The sequence below is a fragment of the Camelus dromedarius genome, chromosome 12, assembly GCF_036321535.1.
Source record: "Camelus dromedarius isolate mCamDro1 chromosome 12, mCamDro1.pat, whole genome shotgun sequence".
In the NCBI taxonomy this organism is placed as follows: domain Eukaryota; kingdom Metazoa; phylum Chordata; class Mammalia; order Artiodactyla; family Camelidae; genus Camelus; species Camelus dromedarius.
Genome location: NC_087447.1, coordinates 44,080,334 through 44,105,147, shown reverse-complemented (window position 1 = coordinate 44,105,147; position 24,814 = coordinate 44,080,334).

Below are 24,814 nucleotides of genomic sequence, written 5' to 3'. Positions count from 1 at the left end.
CCTGCGTATTCGTCTTCTTGTGTTTCCAAGTAGAGTCTCCTAAAGGCTTCCTTCCTTCTAAATTTTCCTGATCAGTGAGGCCAAAAGGTCTCAGATCTTTTACAAACATCTGACCACCTAAAGTGGACAATTGGATCATTCTGTCCATTCAAACCAACCAGATTTTGGGGGGAGAGTGGGAGGGATTGGTGTATGCTACTCCTATAAGATTTCAAGGTGTCTTTCAACTGAATCTTAGTGTTGCCCATGTTAAAAAAACAACGGACAGAAATACCAACAAAAACCACTTAGATCAGATGCATATATAAAGAAAATTCTATTCCTTCAGTAGATCTAAAAAAAGCAAATGGAGAATCCTGGCCATATTTTGCCTTTTGCCATTTTCTTTGGAAATCTGCAGAATCTCCTGTTCCCTTGCTCCCAAAAATACCATTCGTGTGTTGAATAAGGATGGAATACTAAATTAAAGATTTGGCTGGCCAACTGCAAAGCTGCAAAACTCCCCCTTCTCCAACATTAATACCACTTATTTTCACCACCTAAAAAGTATTAAGAAACAAGTAGAAAATATATCAATGGTGGATTTGGGGATCAAATGGCTTCCATTCCTAACTCCAAACTCCTTGCCCTTGGCTCTAGAGCCAGCTGCTGGCTCCTGTGGAGAACTGGGCTTCTTCCCTTAGGAGTGGAGAAATCAGAAGTGAGCATCATTAGAGCTCAGAAACTCAGAGAATCCGCTCTGAGAGCTTTTCAGCATCTGAGGATCTCAACCTGGTATGACATCCTGGGTCTTCCTGTCCACAAAAGGCAAGAACGTGCGTTAAGTGGTCCATACTCTTAGGGAGAAGGGCTTGAGCAGAGATCATAGAGGCTTCCTTCAGAGTGCCTCAGGAAGGATATGAGAGTCTCCTCTCTTCATCCCAAACTCAGGGCAAGAGACATCTTTTCCATTCAGCACCTGTGGACTCCCCCCTGTTTATCTGAAAGGAAGGTAACTGTACAGTCAGGGGTCTCAAAACAACCAAAGAAAGAAGGATCAGGTAAAAAAAAAAAATTAGGACTCATGTTTGGTGTATAAACTGCTGGAGGAAACAGATGAACACCTGAACAACAACAAAAATTACCTAAAGAAAGTCTTAAGTGTAACGCACATACATGACTCTAAAAACATGATTTCTTTTACAAAATTATTAGTAGGTGATTTACAGGAGAGGCTGCATTAGTGGCCGAGAAGACCAAATGCAAGAAATAGCTCAAAAAAAAAAAATCTAGGAATTACTCTAGCAAATATGTGTAAGACCTTTATGGAAAAATTATTAACCATTATTAAAGGACATAAAAGAAGCCTAAATAAATGGAGACTTGTCATGTTATGGTTGGGAAGACTTTATCATAACTGTTCTCAACCTTAGCAAATTAATTTGGAAAATCAGTACAACTTCAAATGAAGTTACAACATGATTTTTTTCCACAGATCTCCCTCCTCTCTTTCCCAGTAACACCATATATTGTATTGATCAGCGATGGAATGCTAAATAAAAGATTTGGCCAATCAACCACAAAGCTGAAAAAAGAAATATCAATAGCTTCCTTTCAATACCAACAAATTATTAAGAAACAGATTTTTTAAAAAGACACTAATGGGAGGTTTAGCTAATCCTAAAACTTACATGGTGGAATAAAGAGCAAGAAGAGCCAAAGCAATTTAAAAAAGAGAGAGAGAGAAAAATTAGAAAGGACTTAACCCTACCAGATATCAAGATTTACTAGAAAATTCAAGCAATTTAAGCTGTGGGACATCGACCAAGATAGACCAGTAGTCACAATAGTGAGCCTAGAAAGAGGCTGACTTGTATGTGAAAAATTATGTTGACAGCTTTAGAAGTCATTGGTAAAAGGATGGATTTCCTTTAATGGCTATCTTTGCAAAACAATAAAATGAGATTCCCTGACTCACAGCATAAACAAAAATACATTCTAGTTGGTTTGAAGATAAAAATGTGAAGAGGAAAAAAATTTCAAACACTTAGAGGAAAATAAAGTAATATATCACACTGAGGTAGAGAGTTTCTTTTTAAGATAAAAAGTACAAACCTAGGAGGAAAATGATAATAGTTTTCCACATTATTATTAAGAATTTTTGTGTGTGATAAAAGACATTGGTAAAGTGAACTATCAACCATAGATTGGAAGAATTTATTTTCATTGAAATAATTTTCAAAGAATACTTAGAAATCAATAAGAAAGAAAAAAACACAAAAAAAAGTGGGCAAAAGAACTCATACCTTTCTGATATATGTATAAAATGGCAACCACTTTGGAAGTAATTTTGGCAATGCCTGGTAAAGTTGGAGGGTGTATACCTTCGACCCAGAAAATCTGCTTCAAGGAGAGGACCTAGAGAAATTTGCACATGTACACACGGAGATATGCACAAGATTGGTCCTTACAGCACTCTTTGAACATTAGAAAGTAGAAACAGCCTGCTGGAGTGGATCAACTGAGGTGCATTCAGTGAAATTCAATGTAGAAGCTAATGTGAATCAACCAGATCCACATGTATCGACATAGGTAAATACCAAAATATTTGTTGGGTGAAAAAAGGGCAAATTGCATAAATACAGGTGTAACAAAAAGAACAAAAATATGATTGGATAGAGCACACAACAATAAGGATATTTAGTGTAAGGAAGAGAGGAAGATGGGATGAGGTGTGGGCTTCAGCTGAATTTGTAATGTTTTATCTCTTTTAAAAAGATGGATTTTAAGCAACAGGCTTTGTTCTCTCTTTGTGGGTGATGCCTTATTCTGTTGGACTCAGTTCATAGACCATTCCTATTCTAGACTGTGTTCATAGCTAGCTCTCGGTAACTGCAAGCATAAAACTGTTATATCTGAGAACTATATCTCAGATGAAAATACAGTTTTCCCTTTGATACTCTTTTTGAAGTACAATAGCGATGAAAACCTTTTCCCGGTTAACAGAGTAGTTATTTCTAAAGAGTAGTCTCATGGCTATGGAAACTATTAGTAACTTTTTAAAAAAGTAAGATGCAAACATTTGGAAATAAAGCTTAAATGAGCTCAAGAGATCATAGCTTACAAAGGCTGTGGATTTCTCATGTACATCTATAACAGACTAGATATTTCCTTAGTGGAAATTAATGTATTAGAGCTATCTTTGTAGGAAAATATGCAAGAGAGCTAGTCAAATGAGAACTCGTTTATAATCACCTACATGAGAAACAGAATTATCCTCGTTTCACAGGACTTACTCACTGGGTATAATTTAAGGGATGTGCATCTCATAGCCAAATCCTTTTATCTCCGTCCTTGTCTCAACCTATTCCTGAGACCCCCTTCTCCACATTCCTTCTATCCGAAACAGGGTTCCAGGAGCATCCAAACTGTCCACGTGGCAACTGACAGCATTGCTGAGTTTTTCTCCACCAGGTGAGGCCTGAACGTCTTCCATCTCTGATTGCATCTTGAATCCTGGGGTTCTCTTAGATGCTGGAGGTAGACTTATTTCCTGTAGGTGAATAGCTCAGGGCTATTCCCCTTGCCTGGGGACAGTTACGTTCTCTTTGGGGCATATTCACGAACTCACCAGACAGAATCAGACTGTGTTGCTTTGGTTGTGCCCATGTGAAATCCAGTGGTGGTGGGAATTCCTCTCAGAATCTCTATGTTTGCAATGATGTTTCTGAAGCAGTTTCTTTCACAGAACTCTTTCAAGGTGATTCTGAGTCCACATATTTTGTGTGTGACATTGAACATGGGTATCGAGTACCAAAAATAAACTAAGTCTTGAGGAACTACAGAGCGATGTTGATCCACTCTCATACTTACTAAAATATTCAAGGAGAACGAAAAAGCTGAGGATGTGTTATGAAAGTTTTAGGGAAGAAATTAGGAAAAAAATACTCTCACTTCCCCATTAATGTTTGGAGGCTCCTTGCTACAGTAGAGAGGTAATCTTTTGGTCATATATATGAGTCCTCATTTCTGTTATTTATGTGGCCTGGGCAATTTTCTTAAAAATTTTTTTTTGACTTTTGGTTTTTTTCCCATGTGCAAATGGCGACAATCATCTCATAAGATTTTTGAAAGTTTAAAGTAAGATAAGGCATATAAAGCACACAGCACAGTGCCTGGGATGAGTGAGGATCATTAAGCGGTTGTCCCACAGCGTTCTACGCGCAGCAGTAGCATGGTTTTCCTTTCCAGTTTTATCATTGCCACTGACTGGAAAAATTGCTTATGTACTAGGAGTCTTCAGAAAAGTTCAACGTGAGAGTTTTACTGTATTTATTCAAACTATATTCACCCACCTTGAAGTTTGGGAGATGTATTTGACTCTACAGCCCTGATTTATATTCTGCTGCCTCTGCCGTCTCCACTTCTTGATAGCTAAGGTGACGGAGAACTTCCATCAGCAGGTGCAGTGTCCCATTCCTAACTAGTCTGAAGTGAGGCAGATGTATGTTATTATCAGGACCTTGATTCCTTCAGGGAAGTGAGTGGGTAGGGGTGAAACAGCCTAAGAGAATTAAGAGGTACAAGCCTCCAGTAATAAAATAAATAAGCACAGGGATGTAACATGCAGCATAAACAGTGCGGTCAGTAATATAGTACTAATGTTGTAAGGGGACAGATGGCCATTAGACTTATCTTGGTGATCATTTCATAATGTATGCAAGTGTCAAATCACTGTGTAGTACACCTGAAACTAACATAATATTGTGCATCAGCTGTGTTTCAATTTTTAAGAAGTGAGAGACCAAAAGACAAAAGAAAACCCTGATTCCTTCAAATCTCGTAGAGTTCAGGATGATCACTCTGGTATAATTGGCTTAGACATCACCTCATGGATAAACTCGCTAGCACAGTGCCTAGATTTTTTAAAGTGTGGCTGCCATTATAGTTATTTACAATTGACTTGCTGGGCCTGTGCACCTAGGGAAGTCCCTGGGTTGCAGCAGAGTGTAGTGATTCAGAATAAATGGCATGAAATCTAGTAGACCGGAATTCAGATCCTACACCCATCATTCACTAACTGTGTGTTACTGGTCAGGTTACTTCATCACTCTCTGCTTTGTTTCCCTTACCTCTAGGATAGAGATAAGAGTGCTCACCTCGTGAGGTTGTTTGTACACCCCTCCATTCACGTGTTAGATCCAATGTTGAGCTGATATTTATCGAGTACCTGCTGTATATCAAGCACTGCTGATTTCATGCTAGCAAGGCAAACAGCACAGCAGCACCTGTACTTGGCTGCTGAATTAAGGAGGATTCACAGAGACAGAGCAGGAGCAGTTGGTGGTTACCCAGATGCATTCTAGGGGAATGCACAGAAATTCAGCAGGATTAGACATCAGCTTTGGGAGAGAACTCCTACATTTGGGCTCTGGGGCTTTTGAGTTTTACAGTATAGGAAGTGCCAGCCTCTACCCAGGAATAATTAGGGGTTAGGGTACACTTGCAGTGTGTCATGAAAGAACCTTAGCTTTAACCCTCTTGTCATTCACTGCTCATGGTTGGGGCTTGAAGAAATTGAGGCCTTGATAATAAATCTGCCTTACTTCAGACTGGTTAAGAGGACACTGAGACCCCTGGTGGAGGTTTTTGGCCAGCCCAGCTGTCAAGGATGGGAGAAAGCAGAGACAGTAGAATATGAGTGGGGCTGCAAAGGTGTTACTGTGACTCACACCTCTTATAAGGTGTTAGGGGGCTGAGGTAAAAGTCTTGCAATTGAAGCTGCATGATGGCAAACTAGTGGCAGAATTTACTACATCAGCTTTCATGACTGGGGAAGCATTAGCTCTTTTCTGTAAAGAGCTACTGTTGTCCAAGCTGTGCAGCTGGCCATGATCGATTGCCTTAAAAACTGGACCTTCACCAGTTTCCATTGAACTTTGCATAAGGCCAGTGTTTTGTGGAAGGCCACTCTGCCGGGGATTAGTTTTAGACAAGTTAATCCTGATGGCTTAGCTAAGCAACAGAGACACTGGTGAACAACAGTAGATAGTATTAATCCTCAAAGGAATTAATGTTCAAAAGGGAAGATAGACTTGGGTGAAAAGTGTAAAATTTTAACTATGGTAACCACTATGAAAGAGACGCATAGTGCTACGAGATGCTATATTTAATAAAGGTTTGGTGTAGTATAGCACATCAGAGAATGCATCCTTAAGGAAGTGATGATTGAGGAGTGAAGGACAAATAAACTAGATTTCTGTGAAAGTTAAGTGAGACAATACATTAAAGCATGTAGCACATAGTAAGTTGTCAGTAAACAGACTGTGTTTTTCTTGTTACTAGTCTTTTTGACATTAACATAGTTTTTGCTGAAAGTTTAAGCTGTCCAAATGAGTGAAGGTACACAGATGAATCACTAACATACTAACTTACAAAGGCACACCTTACAGTTGATTAACAGGAGAGCAGAAATTAGGAATACCAAAATGTGGATCCACAAATAAGGAAGGCAGAGAATATGAGATCAGTTTGAGGTCAAACTAATAAGAAAATGAACAGGTAAAATGTAGAAACTAGGAAACAGGCATGGATTGTCTGGATTAATACTCTGGAATGAGCTGCATATGCCCTGATACCCTCTTTAAAATCTCAGGGTCCCTTTCAACAGAGAAAGTCATTCTTCTTAAAGGTGGCAGGGCTGTCTGAGTCTGAGGTGAACCAGATACTGTCTTTACTCTTAAGGCATTCATGGTCTAAGGTGGGTGACAGGTTGTCCCGCATTAAACTACCTAGAGTGCAAAATGGAGAGAGATGAGTGCTATGAGGTAGGTGTGGTCAGTGTGCTGAGGGAGCAAGTGAATTCTGACTAGAGGAGGGCTTTTCGGAGGATGTGAATTTCAAGGTTTCCCTGAAACAAAGAAGGTCCTCTGTAGTGTGTTATGTTACCCACTTTAGATACAGCTAGATCCATTTGTTTCATCTGTAGTGAATTTGAGGGGTTTCCTCATCTTTGTTGGTTTTTATTTCCCTCTCTACTAATTTACATGTACGTTATTCCATTGCCAATTGGAAGCCGTTGAAACTTCTGAAGATAGGAGTGGTGATGTCAGCTGTTTTATGACATTTGACTGTTGTATCCCTGGCATCTGAAAGATGGACTGCAGGGGAAGGTCGGAGGCAGAGGGCCATCCTGTACATGATGAGGCTTAATTTGTTTTTTATATTTAAATAATTGCCCTAGTCCATTAAGAAGCTGGCTAGGAGAAAGTGTTTTCTGACTCTGAACAGAGGATAACCCATGAAGACAGCTCACTAGAGGGCACCAAAAGCTTAAGGATTGTGGCTTCATGTTTCCTTCCTTGTATCTGCCTTGAGCTCCAGGGCCAGTGGCTTCTGGCTGGGTGCTGCCTTTCTTCAGGATATAATGAAAATGAAATAGAGGCAACTGGAAGTCTTCATCCGATCAGATAATGAGCATTATATGCAGTTGGAAAGGCCAAAAGTGTATCCAAATCTATGAAAGTGTGCAAATTGGTGGGAAAGAGTGAGTAATTCCATAAGTAGTGGTGACTTAATTGGCTAGGTTGTTTGGAAAAAAAATTTATATATCCTGTCATTATAGTCCAAGATAAGTTCCAGGTGAATTACCTCTTTTTTTTTCTTTAGATAATTTTTTTTTTAATTTTTGGTAAAATACTCGTTAAATTTACCATTTTGATGTTTTTAAGCACACCATTCAGTGGCATGAAGCACATTCACGCGGTTGTGCTGCCATCATTCTCTTCCATCTACAGAACTTTTTTCATCTTCTTAAATGGTGGATTAACATTTTAAATATAAAAAATAGAAACTGCAAAAAGCTTTAAAGAAGATGTAGGTGTGTTTTTTATGTAACCTTGAGTTTGGAAAGATTTTTTTAGGCCCCAAAGTAGAGGTATCAAAAATTATATATTTCTTCATTTGATTGCATAAAGGTAAAACTTTATTTCCTTTTAAATAAATAAATGTATTTATCATATGTATTTATACACATGTATATTCCTTCTATTGGCAGAATTCATCTTCATATGATTAGAGAGCTCTAACACTGAGGTCCCTGTTTCCTTGCTGGCTGTCAGCTGGGGACTGGCAGCAGCTTATTTCTTCAAAGCCTGAAGGAGAGTCTCTTCAGTTTGCTAATGCAGACTCTCATATGACAACAGACCAGAACATTAGTCTCATATAACATCTCCATAACGTCTCCATAAGCATGGAGACCCCATATCCCATGATTCAGGACATCCCATCACCTTTGCCATGTAATGTAACACAATACAAGGAATGTCCCCTCCGTATCTGTTTATCATATGGAGGAAACATGAAATGTGAGTTTTAAAAAGATACTAAAAAATTGGATGAGAATAGGAATTTTGTGGGGCTTTGTTAAGTAATGTATAGTCTATAGTTGTATTTTCTTTTTAAAATAAATTTAAAGTCTAAAATTCATATTGGAACTTATTACTATAAAGAAAGTATACATTTTTTTTTAAAAAAGGTTTTATATACTTAGGATAATATCAGAATATTGGTGTAAATTATGCTGTTATTTAGTCTGTTTAGCCTAGTATTTTTCAAATTCAAAAATAGAAAATTGAGAGAAGTTAAGATAATTTTGACCTATACAATCTCTAAGTTTCCTTTCTGGCTCTAACAGAAATAACTCATATTTTTGAGTGATTCCTCTGAGTAGGCATTAAGATAGTTTATCTCATTTAGTCTTCACAACTACCCTATGAAGTAGATGCCTTTTTTATACCCATATTACAGATGAGGACACTGAGGCATAGAGAAAGTGAGTAATTTGCCCAAGGTTACAGAGATAGAAATTTGGTAAAGTAATAATTTTAATCCAGTTAAGTGGCCTCCTAGAGCCCAAGGTTTTACTTCCTAGGTTATACTGCCTGAAAAACAGTCACTATGCCAGGCAGGCCAGGGCATAAGAGCCCAGGTCTCTGTGATGTCAGTCCAAATGACTCAGTTCTAGGAAAAAATACTAAATGGGGAATATTCTCCCCCTATTTAATAAGCATTCATATTTCAGATTTATAGAAAATGTTTATTGAGAAGAACTGTATTAAAAATTAGGATGTAGATTACTTAACAAAGATGAAGCTTCACACAATCCCTAGTTTCACCCAGTATCCTTTTATAATTCACATGTCACACTCCCCCGGGGAGAAGATAAAAGGATAGTACAGGAGGACCTCTTGGGTGGCTGTTGTGGCATTCTGAGGGCTACTGCCTGGTCTGAATTACTTTTATCATTAATTTCTTTACACTTAGCATTTTATCCCTCAATCACGTTCAGTCTTGGTTTTGAACTAAGAAATCTCAGTCTTAAATTGGAATTGATTATGTGTGTTTTTAAAGGTCCTACAGTGATTTTTTTATATAAAATGCAGAGTCAGGCTCAACTTTGTCAGAATCTTGGGGGACACACTACCTTCATTTGACCCCTTTCTGGTGGCAATTGTCTGGATATAATTTGAGATAAATCCTTAGTATTTGATTCCCTGGTCAAGCATGCCCTCACCTGCATCCTCCAACTACCTCACAGGCAGCAACTTGTTGACTCTCGTCTGGTTTGAGATTATAAACTCATAAATGTCCTAATTTTTCCATTGCATTGTAGTACCATATGATTTTATTTTCCCAGTAACATCAAGGTACATAACAGGATTCTGTCGCCAGTCTTGAATTTGTGCCAGAGAACTAGATTGTTACAACATTCTTGTTTTCTTTTGTGTTTTATTTCATTATTGAGGCCACATGTACCGGTGTATGGCTGCAGCCTTCCTTTTAGTCTGGACATTTGTTATGTGTTTTTCTCCAGACCTCATTATGTGTTTGGGTGAGATTCTAAACCTTCTACAGTTGGTACAATGGGTGTTTCCACCGAAATTAGAGACCTGGGAAAACGAACCATTTATGTAATATTTACTTCAGGGGACGTGTTCTCGGGATAGTAATCAATCTGGGCATTTAGGCAGGCTGGAAATGCAGTTCCATTCTTCAGATGCTCAGTGATTTCCAAGAAGACATCCAACCCACTGGAGAGGAATGCATGGCACGGGGCTTGTGGAAGGGAACCACGTCGTGTTTGCAGCTGTCCTCAGCCTCCCGTCCCCTCATTTTGTAAAGATGAATTCAGTGTTTCTTCTGGCTGAGCAAGCTTCTGAAAGGTGGAAATGCAAACATATGACACTGATTATGGTCTCTAACTTTGAATATTTACCTCTCAGTCCAGTGGGGAAGAAAAGACACAAACTAGAAATTGTAACCCAGCTCACATATAAGAGTACAAATAAAAGCACTTCACACGAGCAGCGGAAAACAAGCTTTTGCTTTGGCATAGAAGGAAAATTGAAGACCAGAAATGAACCTAAATAAAAGGCTGCAGTGAAGTGGGGTTTTGATAAAGCCGTTGTGTGTTTCCTCTTTTATGTCCAGTGAAATGTTTTTGACAGCAGAATTCCAAAAGTACATCACAACAGGGAATTGAAAAATTGCTTTCTAGAAGCTTTGAAGAAGCACCATTTCCCTGATGCAAGGAAATCATAAATATTACGAAGGTTTTGATATACTAAAATAACAAACTAAGAAGATTAGTTTTCACCAAATGGATTTTATGGCCTCAATAATAACACTGCTTTATTTATTTTCATTATTTCCAGTGGAGTAAACACTCCCCATGTAACTAATATATTTGGATTAACTCCTCTGTGCTTCATTTGTTCTGGAAAGGATTAACAGCAAAACTAGATTTATGAACCTTGGGGGAGGGATGTGCTTTGTTGAAACACTCATCTGATTTTAGAGATGTTTCTAAACAACTATATTTATAGATACCTAGAATGACACCCCAGAGAGATGAAATTAACCAGACCTCAGCTCCTTAAGGGTATAACTGCTGGCTAAGCAGCACGATAACTACAAAATTAAGAAAAGCAGTGGACTAGTGCTCAGTCTAGGGCTAATTTACTGTGGCGGCAGCCGGCACTTTTCTTGACCCCAGCAGGAGGACCTGGTACTGCTGCATCCTAAGCTGTGTGGATGGTGCTTCCCCCAGCCTCAGATAGTTTCCTGATACATGTGCACTGATCAGTTCTTGACTGGATGCTCTAGGTGGACCTTCTGCAGATGTTCAGGGTTCTCTTTGTGCTGCACTTTTCTCTCTTTAGTACTGTAGTCTGCATATAACTGTGGCCTTGTTCCCCTCCAGACTCTTGTCTCTGTATCCTCCAAAAGGATTCTTAGTTAAGACCAGGCTTGGCCTGGGTTCCCCTTCTCTGCTCTTTGTGAAATAGATGTTTTTATAGAAAAACAAAAATTATGGAAATTATAGACTGGGTGCCCATGAAGCAAAATGGAATAGGAGGGTGGGTAGGGAATTAACAGAAAAAAACAATAGAATAAACTGTAACAAGGGGAAGGGCCTTGCACAAACTGATAATGACGTGTGGAGCATGGCTGATTCAATTCCCTGCACCTGGGGCTTAATTTTTTTATATTAAAACAAATAAATAAATGATCTTTCCAGGAAATACAAGGGCAGCTAGTATGATCTGACACTTCAGAATAAAGTCTTCTTTATTCTAATAAGTAAGGCTTCTCCAGAAGAAAGTCCAGCCTCCTGCTTGCTTGCTCTCAAGTAGATATGTTAAGTTCCAATGTCAGTATGAACCAGGCAGGTCACGTATTCTGCAGGCAGAATAGCCGCCAACTCTTGGCCGACTGGCATTTGTGAATGTGAGCTAAGTATTGTTAGTCTCTATTTTTCAAAAGAAGCCAAAAATATAATTTTTATGTAAAATCTCCCAATTTTTATTTACAATCTAATTTATAAAGTTTAAATCACTATGTGAGTCCTAATTATGCTCATGGGCCAATGATTTAATACATCTGAACAGATATGAAACCTGTCAGTAGCTAAACTCCACCCACAGATACAGAACTTGTCAGTCTTATTCCCTTATTATTAAATGTGAATGGACAGCTGTGGATCACCACACATTTAAGGAATGCCTGCAGCGTGACCATTACTATCGCACATAGTAATCTCCTTTCTAAGTCTAATAACTATTTCCCCATCCCTACTCTGTAAGTTCTAGAAGGTCAGAATCCTTATTGGCTTGCTGGGCTTATGGGAAATTAGATACCTAATCTAGAATGTAATTCACATTGCAGAATCCTGTTGTACTGATAGATGGGTCACCTCTGACTCCACACTGCCTGCAGAGTAAGAGAAGTGTCACCACAGCACCACAGAGTGCTGGGATGTATTAAAATTGATGTACAATTCTTGTGAGAAACACCACCATGTCAGTGTTGTTCATTGTTCTTGATGAGATGCATCGGGCTCTGCAGGCTTAAGACAAGATTTGATGACAGGACACTTTCTTTGTTGCTTTTGTGATATGTTATCCTGGGATATTTTTAGAACCATGTAAAAGGAAAGTGTCAATTCCTTCATACCTCCTTCCATTTTTTAGAGTAATAAGACAGAATAAGGTCAAGCAAATATTTTATTATAATAGCCTATATGCTTTTAAGAAATAATTAGAACAAATCACAGATTTCTTAGTTTGACCTAGAATCTTACCAGGGATTTGTGCTTTAAGATTGATGAATTCTGAGCTTTTAATGCAAAAGTTGAACAGAGGAATTTGCTTGATTATCTGGGTCCTTTATTCCCTAAGTAAAATTCTGTGCCTTTAATGATTCTTTTAGTGACCAAGGTCTACATATTTCTCCATTCAAAACTGTTTGCCACTTATAATGGAATCTTGTTTTCTTTTTAGTTTAATGAAATGTACTGAGCAACTACCAAAGCACAAGGGTAGGGTGGGGAGGGATACGAAATAGATCAGATGTGAGCTTCACACTCAAAATGCTCATGCTCATCATGCTGAAAATTGCTGGTTGTTTGCATTAGGTCCAAAAAGAAAGCTATATTATAGTTCGCTAGAAATAGTATAATGTAGGCTAAAAATTGTAGGCTCTGGAGTCAGATTGCCTGAATTCTAATTAGCTCCACAATCTAATAGCTATGTGACCTTGGATAAATTACTAAACCTTTCTGCCTCTCTGTTTTCTCGAGTGTAAAATTGTAGTAAGAAATGGCTACTATCACATAGATTGCTGTGCAGATTTAATGTAATGCTATTTATAAAAGGTTGAGAGCTGCTTCTGGATTCTCACGTTATATGGAAATTTGGGATTTGGCTCCTGTAATCACCCTTTGAAACAGATTTTATTATGCCATTTGGTGATAAGAAAACCAAGGTTTAAGAAGATCAAAAAACTTTTATTGAGTCCCCAGGTAGTGCCAGAGTTGGGTCTGAACCCCTATTTAATTTTCACATTGCAAACAAGGTTCTAGAATTTTCTGGGGGAATCACATTTTCAGATGTTCTGTGTCCTTAACGACACTGTGTCCCAGTTTTGGGTTTGTAAACTCTAACCTCCGTAATCTTCACTGCCTGTTTACGAGTGACTGGGATTTTCAGGGCTCAAGTCTCAGAAAGTGATTAAAGAAGGGGAAGGTTGAGAAAAAGAGCAACGCTTTCCTTTTCAGGGAAAGTTCTTTTTTTCAACCCTAGTCTTGCACAGTGATGCCAGTTGGTGTGATTTAAGGAAAACCTCCCTGCTCCAAACTTGTTTCCTGAGAGATAGAATGGACAAACACCCCAGAGGGACATCAATTGGCTCTCAGAAACTTAGACCCTTGTGTGGCTTGATGTAATCAGTTTGCTTTCCTGATACAGAATTGAGCTGAACTGAAGGAGTGAATAGAAATTTTGTTGGGATAAGAATAAAATAAGGAAGACAATGGCACTATTGAATGCCATGATAAAAGTAATAGGTGCATAGCAGGTCAAAAGAAAGGAGGAGAGAATTTAGGGAGATTGAAACAAGCAGCAGTAGGGTCATAAGAGGGACAGAGACTGAGGGCGGTGTGGTATATACAGGTGGACATATGAGAGAAGGCATAGAGGACTATGTACTCTCGCTACTCAAAAGTGTGGTCCTGGGATCAGCTGCAACACATCCCCTGTTAGACTCCACCCACAATTAGAATCTGCATTTTAATAAAATCCCCAAATAAGTTGACTGCACATTCAACTTTGAGAAGAGAGCATAAAAGGCACAAAGGTGGAGTGACGAAAGAAACATTCAGATGAGTGGTGGAAGGAGCAGCCTAATGGATGAGCTGAAAATGCATGTAAGGAGATCCAAAAGTACCAGGAGAGGGGTGCTCGTACAGCAATTTGTGGGTAGTTCTGCTGATTGTGAATTACGTGTTAGTCTCCACTCAGGCTTTCAGAGCCTCAGCAGTATGAGAGAAAGCTAGGAAGCTTTTTAAGGAATAAAGTTATTGGAGATTCCTAAAAGATTCCGATATTATTGTTAGTTTTAATTTTCAGCTTTTGGTGCTGCATGTACATTTTTGGTTCCCTTTTTGTTTGGTGGGTAATTTTAGTTGAGGAGGCTGTATTATGGGGACCTGTCTAGAAGTAATTTGACATGGGAAGTGACTCCCATCAGCTTAACTTCTGAACATTTTTGCTGCTTCTCAGCCTCATTCTTAAACCATTCCTTCAAAGGTCCTTTTGCAAGGCTTGCTTCTTCTGAGTATGCCTTTGTTTCCAGACAGTCTTTAGCCATCTCTTCTCTTTTCACAGAACAAACTTCTCTAGGTTATTCTGTCTGTTACCGTGGATTCCACTATCACCATTACACTGGTGCCTCTCAGAGATACATCGTCAATCTTGTTCAGTCTTCAGGGCCCCACATCTACTGCTCAGTTTCTTACTGAATATCCAGGAGGCAACACAGACTCAACAGATCACAAACTGAATTCATCATCTTCTCCCTGACACACTTCCTCCTTTCTCTGTGCTCAGTGAGTATCACCACCATGAACTCGGTCTTCCATGTGAGGATCACAGATGTCCCCCTACGTTCCTGGTTTTTCCACACTTCCCACCTCTAATCACTAGTAAAACATTGATTTTTATCTCCTTAACATGTCTTGCATCCACTTTTATGGTCTCTTCCCTGAAGTATGACAAGTCTCTTGCTGTTTCTCATCTTCAGTCTAGTTTCATTTAAATTATAATCTCAATGCTGCTGACAGTGTGACATTTTAAAAATGTTAAGGATATCCTGATTCTTCCATGTTAAAACTAGGCAATAGCTCCTCACTCTCTATTGAATAATTTTTAAACTTTTTTGTAGATCATGTCAAAAAAACCTATATCCTGCCTACGTATACAGCTTTATATCTCACTGACAGTGTCTTCTTATAATTACCTGAATAGAAAAATCTGTTTTCTCATACTGCCATACCTCTGCCCGTGCTATGCACTTCACCTGCCCCCTCCCATTCTCTGCCAGATGCAGCTTTGAGGGATTGATCAGTGGTCATCTTACACATAGAATATCTCTTGACTGCCTCCATCTTTTATATGTACACTGAACCTTGTATAGTCTTAGATAATAGCTCACAGATTCCACCAACCTGCTGTTCTGAGACCTTGATCTATTTACATAATTAAACTTACTTGTGGGTGCTTCACTGTAAAAAAAATACAGATATTCCTGTGAGGACGGCATGGTCTGGGCTGAGTTGGTGCTCAGGGCTGAGGAGGTAGCCTGGGTCTGGGGTGGAAGAGGCATTGTTTGTAAACAAGAGAAATGACCAAGAAAGAATATATATTAAGAGAAGTGGGAGGCAGATTTTTCACTGTCAGAGAAAGGATATTCAAACATTGAAAGGGTGAATGTTAGAATAGACAGTGTTGTTAGATTGGAATTGAAGGTACTCCATGAACTCTTTATAGCTATATCTAACTGGAGAGACATGGATATAGCTCTGTGTGTGTGTGTGTGTGTGTGTGTGTGTAGGTGTGTGTGTGTTGTGTATGTGTGTGTTCATTTTAGAGCTCTGTCTGCTGAAAGTAATGTAACCCCAGTAACAAAGAGCACATCTAGTACCCAGATCTTGGTTTCTAAATAGCTTTATCAAATAAGGGAAACCTTATTAGAGGCCTTCTTATTATTAGAGACATTTCTTGGGAAATGTCTTATTTCAGGACTGAGGAAAGGGAAGTACAAGAGGAGCCCAGAATATCTTGATTCGTCATAAACCAAGGAAGTAATAAGACATTGTGAAGACCTGTCCAAAGGACACAGCAGTCAGCTTGAAGGACAACTGGGACAGTTTGAGCATGAAAATAAATAGTAACTGTAATATAACCTGTTGATTAAAATAAGGATCAACGAGTCAATGAATGAATGAATGAACACAGGAAAAGGAAAAGCTCTTTCTTATAATACCAACGAATAAATGTACAAGAAATTATTGAATTAGGAAGTCATCAGAAGCAAACATCATAGTAATTATTTAGTAACAAGTCATTGGTAGAGTGTAAGACTAGTAGGTATAAGTGTTAGTAATGTAATCTCAAAGGATCTCCCCACAGGTTTCTTATTAATTACAAAGGGAAACCTGTGGCTTTATAGTGAAGAAATTTGATAGGCACCACCTTAACCCAGTGACGAAAATTAGCATCACTAGGAATGGTACAAATCAACATTGTGTTCTTGACAAGATGTCCTGAGAGGAACACAGCATTACTTCTGTGACCTTCCTGCCGGAAGTGCAGAACCTAAATCTAATATTGAGGAAACAAGAGTGAAATAAAACTGAGGGGAATTCTAAAAAAATAACTATGTTGTACTCTTCAAAAATGTCAAGATCATGAACAGGAAAGACTGAGAAACTGTTCTGGACTGAAAAAGAATAAAAAATGACAGTGAAATGTGGATCTTGAGCTAGAAGATCCTTATACTTTCCTTTGCTATAAAATACGTTACTGGGACAATTTGTGAAATTTAAATGGTCTCAGTGTTAATTCTATTAATTTTGTGATTATGTAGGAGGGTGTCCTTTTCTTTAAGATACAACAGTAGTGAGTCTTCATGCTAACTACTTATTCTCAACTAATTTGGAAAGAAAAAAATGTGTGCATACAGACATACGTATATGTAGATAGAGGATGGGGAAGGGAGGAAGGAGAGAAAATGATGAAGAAAATGTGTCAGAGTTAACCATTGGGAAACCTGGTTGAAGGCAAACTGGAGTTCTTCTTATTCTTGCAACCTTTGTATAACTTTGGAATTATTTTAAAAATTTAGAAGTTTTTTAAGAAATCTGTTTCTCTGACACTTTTTTGACTTCCATTTTCTCTCCTGACTTCAGCTTCTTACTAATGATCACTAAAAGTACATGGTGGAAATTAGTAAATGAAGAAGTCAATTCATCAAGTGAAGAAGTAGTAAAATACGATGGTTAAGCTTCTGGGCTTGTGATCAGACTGCCTGAGCTCAAAATCCCATCCCTGGTGTGGTTTGAGGCAAGTCTCTGAACCTCTCTGTGTCTGCTTTATCATCTGTAAAATAAGAATGTGAGAATGCCCACTTCATGAGGGCTTGGGGGGGATTAAATCATTTAACACATTTAAAACACTTAACACAGCGCTCGACCATGGTAAAACTTAAATGTATATTCAGTTTTTTTCCAAAGGACTTACTGAGAGAGAGTGCTGCTGAAAGAATAGCTGGTTTGTGTAGCCTTTTGTTTACTGGAATCTTTATAGAGTCCTGTATGGCAGTAGTTCTAAGAAAACCTCCCATATCCATGCAATATTGAATTAATTCAGTATCTCCAAGCCATGAAAATGCAAGATATTTTGTATCATAGGCTGAGGAAGCACCCCTAAGTGAGGTTTCTGATTAATTATAATAATGAATGGATTTTCTGGTTAATATAACTTAAAAACCACAGCCACACTGCCCAGAATCATCAGAGAATAGGGTGGATGGAGGGAAGGGTGAGAGATTCAGGAGGACAGAACAAACTCTGGGTGCTGCAGGCAATGCCTGACAATAATTCCTTGAGCTATTTAGAAGCTTATTTTAAGAAATACTGGATTTTATTAGGTCAGTCAGTGAAGCAGAAAAAGCTCAGCTTGCCTGTGATGCTTCTGGAATACAAGAAATGTATCTGCACTAGAGCATGGAGGAGCAGTGTAGGAAAGGAGCCTACAAGAGAAAACAACTGGATGAGGGGAAAACACAATTAAAATCTCATGCTCCTAGCTCTTAGTCAGAAATAAAGTCCTGCCCAAGTGATGCTCAACAGAGATTGTCTTTGAAGTATATTATGATATTAAGAACACCAGTTTTAGAGGCAGGCAAGTCTGCAGGTGAATCTTGACTTTGACACTTGATAACCAACTGTGTGATCTTGGATAAGCTATTTAAACTTTCGAAGACAGATACTGCACATATAAAATGGGGATAATATAACTTGCCTCAGAGTGTTACGTGATCATCAAAAGAGGTAATATTAAAATGTCTATCACATAATATGTTCAATCAACATTTATTGTTCCTATTATGATAGGAAGCATAAAGCAATGACAAAATCAAGACAAAATTTGAAGGAAAAAGTATTCATTTTTGAAGATTAAGCTAACTTTTTATTTTGAGATAATTATAGGTTCCTATGCAGTTGTAAGAAATAGCACAGAAAGATCCCACTTTAGAGCACCTTTACCCAGTCTGCTCAGTTCAGAGTACTCTTTGCTTGACCTCTGGCAACCACTGATTGGTTTTTCAGTTCCATAAGTTTGTAATTTTAAGAATGTTGTATAAATGGAATCATAGAGTAGTTAACCTTTGGAGATTAGCTGTTTTTACTCAACATAATTCTCTGGAGATTCAGGCAGGTTTTTATGTGCATCAGTAGTTTGTTTCCTTTTATTGCTAAGTAGTAATCTACGGTACAGATGTACCACAGTTTGTTTAACCATTCAGCAACTGAAGGACTTCAGGGTTGTCTGACTATTATAAATAAAGCAACTATAAACATTTGTTTACAGATTCTGGTATGACCTTCAGCTTTTCTTTCTCTGGGATAAATGCCCAGGAGTGCAACTGCCAGAGCATATGGTAGTTGCGTGTTAGTGTTTGGAAACACTACCAAATTGTTCTCCACAGGGGCTGTACCATTTTACACATCAGCAGTGTATGAGTGATTCAGTTTGAGTGTCTATTTTTCATTTCAGCCATTCTGATAGATGTGTAATGACATCTCAGTTGTTGTTTTAATTTGCATTTCCCAAATGGCTAACAATGTTAAACATCTTTTCAAGTGTTTATTTGCCATCCGCTTTATCCTCTTTGGTGGAGTCTCTTCATGCCCTTTCCCCATTTTCTAATTTGATGATTGGTTTTATTACTGGTGAGTTTTGTGGATTCTTTATATAGTCTAGATGTTAGTCCTTCATCAGATATGTGGCTTACAAATGTTTTCTTATGCTCTGTAGCTTGCCTTTTTGCCCTAACAGGTTTTCACAGAGAAAAAGTTTTAATTTTAATGACAAATCTAAGGTAACTTTGCCTAGTCAATTGTTCCTTAAGATTTTTTTATGAAATATTAGTATTCTAATGAAGTATTACAGTTTTACACTTTACATAAAGTCCGTGACCTTTTCGAGTTAATTTTATATAAGCTGTGAAACTTAGGTCAGAGTTCTGCCTATGGATGTCCAATTGCTCCAGCACCGTTTGTTGAAAAAGTTGTCTTTCCTCGGCTGAATTGCCTGTATTATAACCTTTGAACCTTTGTCAACAATCTATCTGGCATATCTGGGTCAATTTCAGGGTTCTCTTTTGTGTTCTGTTGTTTTGTTTGTTCATCCCTCTGCCAGTACCACACAGTTTTGATTACTGTAGCTATATAATAAGTCCTCAAATCAGGTAGACTCTTTCCTCCTAATTCTTGTTTCTCAAAATTGTTTTAGCTATTCTAGTTTCTTTGCATTTTCATATAAATGTTAGAGTAGTCTCATCTCAGCTAGGTCAAAAGCCAAAGACAGAAAGTTTTTCTTGGAATTTGGTAAGAGTTGTATTAAACATGCATATCAATTTGGGGAAAATTGACATCTTTACTGTGTTGTCTTCCAATCCAGGAACCTAGTGTATCTCTCCATTTATTTTGATCTTTGATTTCTTTCATCAGCATTTTGTAGCTATCAGCATGCAAGTCCCTTACATGTTTTGTTAGATTGACACTTCTGTGAGTCATTTTAAAGTGACTATATGTAGTATTGTATTTTAAATTTCATTGCCCATGTAATCATTGCTAATGTAATAGTATTTATAATAGTGTTTATATGTTCATCTTATATCCCATTACTTTGCTGAACCTACTTACTAGTTCTTGGAGATTTTTGTAGATTCCTTGATATTTTCTATGTAGACAATCATGTTATCTGCATATAGATTTTAATTTCTTCTTTTTCTATCTGTATGCCTTTTGTTTCTTTTTCTTGCCTTATTGTACTGGTTATAACTTAGAGTGAAATGTTGAATATGAGTGGTAAATGCCAATATCAGGGGAAAGCATTCAGTCTTTGTCCCTTAAGTATAATACTATCATGCATCTTTTGATGCTCTGTCAAGTTAAGGAAGTTGCCCTCTATTCCTATGTTTCTGAGAGTTTTTACCATAAATGGGTATAAATGAATTTTGTCAAATGCCTTTGCTGTGTTGATTGTTATGTTTATATGATTTTTTCTTCTGTGGTCTGTTAATATGGTGGATTACACTGATTGAGTTTTGAATTGAACCAGCCTTGTATCTCTGGAATAATCCCAACCTGGTCATTCTGTATATAATTCTTTTCATAGGTTGCTAGTTGTATTTGCTAGAGTTGCTTTCATCTATATTAATGAGGGATGTTGGTCTTTAAATTTAGTTTTTAATATACTGGCTTTGTTTTATTTTGGTATCAGGGTAATATTAGCTTGATAAAATTAATTGGGAAGTGATCCCTCATCTTCTACTTTCTGGAAGAGATTATGTGGAATTGATGCTAATTATTTTTTAAACATATGGTAGAATTCTCTGGTAAAACCATCCGAGTCTGAAGATTACTTTTGGGGGGCGGGGTTTATTTATGAATTAAATTTCTTTAACAGTTACAGATTTATTAAAATTATCTTATTTCATCTTGGGTGAGTTGTAGTAGCTTGTGTTTTTTGAGGAACTGGCTCATTTTGTCTAAGTTGTCAAATTTATGGATGCAGAATTGTTCATATTCTTCCCTTATTATCCCTTTGACATCTGCAAGGTCTGCAGTAATGTCCTGTGTTTCATTCCTGATACTGGGAATTTGTGTCTTCTCTCTTTTTCATCTTTGTCAGTCTTGCTAAAGTTTTGTCAGTTTTATTGATCTTTCCATCTTTGTTTCATCGATTTCTCTATAATTTTTATGTTTTCAAGTTCATTGATTTCTGGTATCTTCAGTATTTTTTTCTTCCTTGTTGCTTTGGGTTTATTTTGCTCTTCTTTTTCTAAGTTCTTGAGGTACCAGTTTAGATGATTGATTTGAGACTTTTTATTTTTCATAATCTATAAATCAAGGGTATATTTATAAATATTGTCTTCATTCATATTTTTGCTTACCACCCTCTTTCTTTCTTCCTAATGTGCCTCTGTTGTTATTTCCTTTGTATTTAGAGACTTCTTTTAGCCATTGTTTTAAGGTAGATTTATTTGTGACAGATTTTTCATGTTCCTTCATCTGAGAATGTTTTGATTCTTCCCTGAATTCCTGAAGGATATGTTCATTGGCTGTAGGATTCTGGGTTGACAGTTCTTCTAGCACTTGAAAAATATTGTGCTAGTACTTCCTTTTGGCCTCAGTGGATTCTGATGAGAAATATACCATTATCCAAGTTGATTTTCCCCTCTATGTAGTGTGTCATTTTCCTTTGGCTGTTTTCAAGATTTTCTCCTTATTTTTAGTCTTCAGAAGTTTATTTAAGTTTGGGTAGGTTTGGTGTGGGAGGGTTATCCTGTTTGAGATTCACTCAGCTTCTTAAATCTGTAGATTAATGTCTCTTGCTAAATTTGGGAAGATCTCATATATTACTTCTTTGAGTACTTTTTTTAGTCCCTCGCTTTTACTCCTCTCTTTCTGGGACACTGGATTTTTTGTTATGTTTTGTTTTGTTTTGTAGTCTATTTTTTCTCTTTTGTTCCAATTAAATAGTTTCTGTTGTTTTTTTCTTCAAGTTCCCTCATTCTTTCCTCTGTCTTCTCTAGCAGGGAGAGAGAGAGGCCACTAGTGCCAGGTGGAGGTAGAAGTTCAGGCTTTCCATGTGAATTCTGGCAGTTTTAATATATAGTCACTTAGAGAAAAGCTTGGTATCCCATTGGGAAGTTGGCTGGCTATCCTGATAGATCCCTTTAATAGACATTTCCTTGGAAAATTTATGACAAGCCTCCTATAAGCCTGAATATGGGTCTCAAACCATCAGCTTGGAAACATGATTGTCAGCATGACAAAAGCGAGCTCTGTTTTTCAAAGTGGACTCCCATTAAAAAACCTCATGAAGGCCAATGACTGAAGCCTAAAATGCCAATTAATTAATTTAAATTAGGAAGTTTATTATGGTTATCAGTGGGGAAAGGGAAGAGTGGTAGGGACAAGATGGGGTAAGGGATTAAAAGGTGCAAACTACCATGTATAAAATAAATAAGCTACAAGGATGTGTTGTACAATAAAGGGAATATAGCCAAATTTTTATAACTGTGCATGGAATATAGCCTTTAGTAATTGTGAGCCACTGTGTTGTACAACTGAAACTTAACAATCTTGTGCATCAACTATACTGTGATTCTAAAAGAAGTTGTTTAGCCATTAGAAGACTTAAAAGAAAATAAATGCTTTCTCTGGAGACAAATGAAAATGGAAAAGTTAATTATAACAAGAAGGCTGCTTAGTGAGCCTGCAATTTAGAAAAAGAGCAGCTGGTTGGGGATTTTAATGCCTAGAGTCATAGAGCCCTGAAAATTGCCAAGTGCTCAGGGTCATACCTGCCACACCACCTGGTTGGTCATCATACTGGGTCAGGACACCCTCTCTTCTGACTAAGAAAAAAAAACACTACCAATATTTGACTTTCCCTTTTCTAAGCTTACTTTGCTGACTAAATTTCCTAAAGATTGTCATGTTTTTACCCTGTATGTGTTAGTATATTAAATAATACAGTTTTGTTCGAGTCTTGGCCAGAGCTTATTCTGTCTCTGTTTTGTCACTTTACATATCTCTGAAACAAACCAGTAAACTAAAAACTCAAAGTGCAGCCTTATTTCAGGTTCTTGAAGGGACTCTTATCGTCCCTGTGAACCACTTACAAAATGAGAAAACATTATTTTACAACAAAGATTAAGTGAGACTTGGTCCTTTCTTTACCCTGAAAAAGCCTGTTCCTTTTAAGGGAGTAAAAGCTGACAAGCGTTTGTCTCCTCTATAACGTCAACTTTAGGAAACATAAAGAAAGAGAAGTTAAAGATACTAGAAGGTGGGTGAGAGTAAGTTTGGTTCTTTGCTTGTATGTCTGATTTTAGGGTCTTCAGGGAAAGTGTTTGGAGGGGCTATGAGGTATAACCTCCCCTTTTCTGTGTAGACACTCTCCTTCAGGTGCTGTCTTTGGAGATTTATGGATTGCCTTTAAGGGAGCTGGGAGGTTTCCTTTAGTATATGTTGATGAATTGGTTCCTCTGGTCAGATAGTTATCATGCTTAGTTAATACAACAAACTGATTTTTTATTATCTAAAAATTTAGCTCAAATTCATTTCCATTTAGGGAGAGAATTAAAATTTTCTCATATTTAAGGAGGAAATCCAAATTGCCTCCTGTTTATTAGTTGTTCAGTAATAACTGGTAGAGTTCCTGACCTTAAGGAGCATGTGCCTAGGGTGGGAAATGGACATTAGTCAAACAACCACACAAGTAGGAGAAATACCACAGTTGTAACAAATGTTATGAAAGAGGAAAGCACGTTACTATAAGAACAATAAAATAAGGTATATTTTTATGTTATCAAGGACGTAAGGGAAGTCAGAAAAGTTTTCTCTGAGGAAACGACGATTGAGTTGAGATCCGAAGGAAGTGGGAGAGTTAACAAGGCCAAGAGGGAAAGGGAAAATACTGAAATCAGGAGGAAATGATATATATTCAAAAACCCCTAGCAAGAATGCAGACTGTAGCCCACAAAATGCCATTGCAGCTTGAGTTAAGTGAGTGATGGAGGTGCAAGTTCAGTTCAGATGTAACTAGGAAGATAGATACAGGATGAATTATGTTAAGGAATTTATCTTTATTATAAGTTCAATGGGAAGCCACTGAAATGTTTTAAACAGAAAAATGACACAATAAAATACAGTGCTTTCAAAATAACACTGTACCCACTATGTGGAAAACAGATGGCAAAGGGACAAAAGTGGGTTCAGGAAGATCATTTATTTATGAGACTATTGGAATAGTCTGAGCAGTTGATGGCAATAGCTTGGCCTCGCCACACAGTGTGGTAAAAATGAGGTTGTGATAGATCTTAGAAATATTTAGGAAGCAAAATCAAGTAGAGAGGGAGGTAGGGGGTGGAAAACCCTTTGTGACTGTATACTCCCCAGGCCTGGATTGGGAAATCCTCCTATAAACATGCGTAATTCCTTGGCCTTGCCAGCATTGCAGGCTGTTGTATGAGGCACTGAAAACCGCCTGTCTCCCTGTACAGTGTAAGCTCCACGTCTTGCTCATTGTTGTGTCTGCAGTGTCTAGTGCCACCCCGAGTGCACATCAGTTGTGAGTTTGTATGGAGAAAGAGTAGAAATAGAGAGACTCTGAAGTGGAGTTCAAACAATATCAAT